At 37.1% G+C, this 6000-nt stretch overlaps 1 long non-coding RNA gene across 1 annotated transcript in view; it reads right to left on the reverse strand.

Moving 5' to 3' along the window:
• LOC141495016 (uncharacterized) overlaps positions 1-4866 on the reverse strand; it is a 43888-nt gene extending 39022 nt beyond the window's left edge. The window contains exons 1-3 of the long non-coding RNA XR_012470630.1: positions 4723-4866; positions 4102-4175; positions 2267-2405 (exon numbers count right to left, since the gene is read on the reverse strand). This is a non-coding gene — a long non-coding RNA (uncharacterized LOC141495016). The remainder of the gene's footprint in view (positions 1-2266; positions 2406-4101; positions 4176-4722) is intronic.
• Between the last annotated feature and the right edge of the window lie 1134 nt (positions 4867-6000).

Here is a 6000-nt window from a genome sequence, read left to right on the forward strand (position 1 = left end):
AGATCTTTGCGTCTATATCCTTATATATATGATTTTTGTTGCTAGGAAAATTCATGGGAACTCAGTAGGAGGGGGACCTTAGAAGTTGTTAACCAATGAATGATATGAGTGATTTGTCTGTGGAGTCATAGCAATGATCAATGTATCTTTTCTAGAAATGTCCATGTTGATTTGATTGAACTAGAAGTGAATTAGGTGGGGAAGAGAAGAGGAAGGAGGGAAGAATATGTACAAAGAAGAAGGATATGAAACTGGATACAGAAGAGGATTCTAGATATGGATCCTAGTAGTCATAAATCTAGGGATCCAAAGCAAGAATAAGAGCATGGGGTTGGAGACTGATAGCTAAATGGTCAATCCAAGGTCTCTCTCTCTCTTTCTGGTTGGAAAGTGGAAAGTTCTTTCCAGAACCTCCAGTTGAGGAGGGCAATCAGGGTTCTCAGGTCAGTCACTTTTCCATTTCGCACCCAGCTGTAAGCATCTGAACTTCTCCATTATCTCCACCACTACACTGGGAACCTTCTTTCCTTAACTTTTGCTCTTCATCTTTCTTTTGTGCATTGTCTTATCCCATTAGATTGTGAGCTCCTTGAGAGTGAGGACTGTCTTTTGTTTTTTGTTCTACTTCTGGTGCCTAATATGTTGTCTAGTATGTAATAGGCACTTAATGAATGCTTATTGGTTGACTGACATTTATTACAAGGATTTGATTTTAATTTTGTTTTTCAATGGAGGAAGATGTAGAAAAGAGAAAATAGATTTTTAATAATGAATAATATTTTAAAATGCTGAAGCCACTTAATTATCTATCCCCATAATACTTAAAAGGATCTTTTAACTTCCTCCCTCTTCTCGGGCTAAGGGTGCTAGACAACATCATATTTCTGGATCTCCTTGTTCCCTGAACCCCTAAGTAAAAATTCACTAAGAAAAGGAAAATGATAAATGTTGAAGGGGACATAGGGAAAATGAAATATTAGTGCATTGTTGGTGCAGTTATGAACTTATTCAAATATTCTGAGGAGCAATTTGAAACTATGCCCAAAGCACCATAAAACTATGCCTACTGTTTGACCTAGAAATCTCTTCCAAGTATTCCATAAATGATGAAAAATAAAAAGGAAAAAGACCTCTATGTACAAGGATATTTATAGCAGCTCTTTTCTGATGATATGAAATTAGAAATTGAGGAGATTCCCATCAGTTGGAAAAATGACTGAACAAATTTTGATGTGTGAGTATTTCCAATGCTATTGTGATCAAGAAATGATGAGCAGGATGCTCTCGAAAAAAAAAACTGGAAAGGCTTAAATGAACTGATACAAAGTAAAAGATACTGTGCACAAAGCAACACTGTGACCTTAGATAACTCCAAAGGACTTATAAAGAATTCTATCCGTCCCCAGAGAAACAGCTGAATACAAATGGAAGCATAATTCTTTTACACTTTTTTAACCTACTTCAAATTTCTTGCTTTCTCAGTGAGGGGGTGAGGTGGGATGGGGTGGGAGGAAGGGAGAGAATTTGGAATTCAAAGTCTTAAAAACAAATGTTAAAAAAATTTTTTAAATGCAATAGAGAAAATTAAAATACTAGATAAATAAATTTAAAAAGAAAATTAGCATAAATATTTATGTAACAACAAAAATAAAAGCCACATAATTTTTTAAAATCACTGTCTATTCCCTTCCTCACCACTGTGACAGACTCCTTTTCTCACCTTCTGCAGAGCATTGAATAATTCCCTGGCATTACAAGATTAAATCCCCTTACAACTTTTCTTCTGCTGTGGGGATATTACTTGTGGCTGTTTTCTTTATGCCCAAAGAGGGGACCTGTGAGTTTTCTAAACAAGGGGCTTTCTGACATGTTCCCATCCAAGGTTAGCAACATATATAGAAACTATTATCTTTATATGATAGGTTCCCATTTTAAGAAATGATTTCTGACTTCTTCCTATTTCTTTTTTCTTGGATTTGGAAACCTAGGGAAACAAAACCCAGAGAATTCTCTTAGGGAAAGAAAGGTTATCAAAGGGTCATCATAGTGTCCACTGGTGCATGGACTATGTCTTTCTGCTTCCCACAGGCTATATACTTTCAAGACCAAACTTTTCATAGGAAAGTTCTCAGTGCCAACTGAAGATGTGAACTCACCTGGTACTTTCCAAAAGACCCTTGTGGGAGAGAAATTCCTTTGTCTAAAACCAGACTATTTACTTAAAAGTTGACAGAAAAGTTGGCTAAGAAGTGAAACTGCTACTTACCTATAACTGTCCCAGGAGAACCTGTCTGGTTTGGTTTTCTCAAATGTTCAACCTCAGGGATCTCAGTGTTTTCATATGGATAACCATTCATTGGCAGGCTTCTTCCATCTCTGTGGAGTCACAATCAGTTTTGTTTTCTCTGTGGGAATGTTAAATATTATTATGTGGGTTTCATTTGAGTTCAGAATTATGAACAATGCCTTTTTTGCCTATTAAAATGTCGTTTCACGTGGCCTAGGTTTTTCACATTGTTTGACAGATACATTGAGGTTTTCCCATCCCAGTATCCAAACAATTCTTTTTTATGAACTTAGTTCTCATTTGTGCACCACCCAGAGATTTATCTTATGGAAATTTGCTGGAGGGATTGGTTGGGAACACCAATAGCATGATTGACTTTTGTCTCTGATGTCACCCTGCTCTGTTTGCCCATTCTCCTGTCTGTTCCTGTTCAAGAGTTGAAGACTCAGGTACGACGACTAATTTTCACCATAGTAGAACTTATTATAAGAAAGTTATCTGCTGGCATAACCTTTGAGAACTCAGAGAGACTGTTATGCCACAATGTGATGCCACAGAAGGATTTCTATAGAGGAAGCATAATAGTTGAAATAAGAAAATAAGTATTTAAAAGTTGCTAAGAGTATGAAAAGTGAAATAAGTCGAAACAGGAAAACTGACTAAAGCCATGTAAACGGAAGAACAATCCTCAAACAATTAGCAGCGTAGGTAGAAACCAAGTCACAATCAGCAGTGTAAATGGAGGAACAACCCCCCAAACAATTGCAACTGAGTATGAGCAATGAACCTGAACCCAGCCCTAAAAAAGAGATGTGTGGAAAACTCAAATCAATTGTACAGAAGACAAATCGAGCGAATATTTTTCTAGTTTTCCTGAATATTTTCTCTTTTCCTTTATTCTTTGTTATAAAGGACAGCTCTTTACTCTCTGGGAATAATAGAGGACTATACAAGGAAGTGAAGGTAATTTAAAAAAACAAAATATATCAATACAATTTAAATTGACAAAAGGCTGCTGAGCCCCAAAGAGTCTTTTGTCCTCATGTTGAACTCAGACTTCAAATCTTAATGATCAGGACTGACACCAGACAAGCTTTCATCTCATACTGGCCAACTTTTCATTAGAACCATTTCCTGGGACCTTTTTCACCTTTCGTATAATTGCAGAATAATTCATGTGTCTTCATTGGCAATTAGCTAGGCAGAGTTGATCTTTTCTCAAAACCTCTCCAAAGTACAGGTTTTCAAATGACAAGCAGAAATGGATAAAGACTCCATCAATTGGTCAATCACATTATTCTTTTTTTTTCAGTTTCTTAAGAAACGGTGAAGATGTGATTTCTAATGGACACGTGACTAGCCAGTTCCTTACTTTTGAAATCTTTTGTTTTCTGTTCAACAAGGAACAGAATATCCCACTGTAATTACCACCTATCCTCCACCCCCTTTTAAAGGCTGAGTACTTTTCTCCATATAATTTCCTAACAACCCTTTGATTTCCCATATCTGTCCAAAAAGAAAAGTCAATAAAATTCTCTGTCTCAAGCTCATGAGCAGTAGAAGATTTGTTAGCTTCAGTTCTTAGATTCCTTTCATGGCTTTTCAATTTATGTCATTTTATTCACCTTCTGATATTTCATCCTGTGCTCTAACGATGGAAATAGAATGTGTGTGGGTTACTAAAATAGGAGGGAGAAGGGAGGAAGAGAGGCTCCAGAGTGCCGGCATGTTTCCTTTGGTTATTCTCAGAGAGACGGAGAGGGAACTTGAACCTGGTGCCTGATTGGAGTCAGAAATAGGAACTTAGCACTCACCATGCAGAATTCTCAAGTGGCAGATTCACATTATCCTTTGTGAGCTGAAGAGTCATTGGTTTCTTTGAGCAATTCTAAAAAGTTATAAAAATACATAATTTCAGGCCTTATGGGTCATCCCTCTCAAATATTTTTAACCTGAAGGCTATGCAGTTTTAAATATACATATGTGTGTATACATATCAATTTGTTGTCTTTAAACATAATTGATTTCCTTTGTAATCTAATGCATTTAAAAACATAAATTTGAGAAAGCCTTCATGGGTTTCCCCAGACTACCAAAAAACTTCCTAAACTACAAAAAAAAAGATTAAAATTCCTGACCTAGTCCAAACTCCTTATATATGAATTGGAGTCTTCTATTAAGGTAATAACAGAAGGAGAGTTCGATTGAATCAATTCATCAAAGATATAAGCTGGGTATTACAAATCCTTCATCAGATTGGGAGGAATGAAATGCCTTGATCAATGGGTAAATAACAGAGCAGTGTCTTGAGATTGGCTATATGAACCAGCTACATCTCTTGACCTCAACAATCCATTTCAAAGTTGGAATTCCTTCAGAGAATCAATTGGGTGGTAGCAAAATACAATGGTGTAGAACTCCTCCAAGAAAATTACCTTTTTGGGGGGAAGGATTGAATTTCTTTTCCTCTCCTTCATCTATCTTCTTCCAATCTGCCCAGAAATGGCCATATGAACTTTAAAAAGTTGGAGAATCTTGTCAAAGTCAATGTCACCAGAGCAACAGTAGTTGATGCAGCACTTGCATCAAGATGTGAGAGACACACTAAGGACAAATAAGAAAGGAGTACAAGAAACTTTAGGATTCTTTAAAGCCATCAACCTTCAGAGATGGAAAGAGAACTATAAGAGTGACATCAGGGAGGTGATACCTTGACAAGCAAGTGAACTGGATTTGAGTGAGGGATGCTGTGCTAAGTCACCTGCCTCACTTTCTCCTATAGAGTCATCTTGGTCCACTGGTCAGATATGAATCAGGATGACTGGAGATGGCCCTAGATGTGAGATAACCAGGGTTTAGTGACTTTCCCAAGGTCATACACCCAGTAAGTATAGAATGTCTGGCTGGATTCAAGCTTCTGTCCGACTGACTCCAAGACCATGGCTCTATCCGCTGCCCCAGATTGAAAAGGATCTCAAGTAATCAGGAATTATGAGTTTATCTTTGGGGAATATATGCATTTCAAGTGTGAGAGCTTGCTCAGCTCAAGGTTTTTGAGCAAAGGGAATGTGTGCCCCTGGTTTGGGGAAACTGTCGGCAGTTACTCTTCTTACTATACCTTCTAAATTAATATTTTTTATTAAAGATTTTAGCATTCAGCTGCTCATTTGATAATTATGGGGGAAGGTCCCTGGATACAAACTTCCTAAGTGACTGTCCTAGAAACAAGTCTTCAGGATTACTGCTATAACCTAAAGGGGAGTAGTAGACAATCTTCTGAGGACCCAACTTGCCAGGATGAGTGGGAGATGGGTGAATGCCTCAATGAAATTGAACTCTGAATGATTGTAGTAACTAATCCAGAGAACAGAATATAAAGCATAATTCACTATGCAAAGACAGAGATTGGATAAGCAGATTGTTACCTTCATTATCTTCATTATACACAGTGATGTGTGGTTATTTTGGGTGTTGCTTTTGCTTAGCCATTTTTGTTCATTTGTCAGTGTTATCCAGAAAGATTCAATTCCTGAGGGCGGAGTATGAGGGTTGTTACATTTAGAAATAACAGTGCTATAAGAACAGAATAAATCTAGAAATGGTTTTGTAACTTTCAAGTTCATTAACTAATTCAACTATGCCATAAGATCAAAGCCCTTATCAGTTCTGGTTCCCATTCCCTGGGTACACTCTAACTTAGCTAAAACTGAACA

Source organism: Macrotis lagotis, chromosome 8, assembly GCF_037893015.1.
Source record: "Macrotis lagotis isolate mMagLag1 chromosome 8, bilby.v1.9.chrom.fasta, whole genome shotgun sequence".
Classification (NCBI taxonomy): Eukaryota; Metazoa; Chordata; class Mammalia; order Peramelemorphia; family Peramelidae; genus Macrotis; species Macrotis lagotis.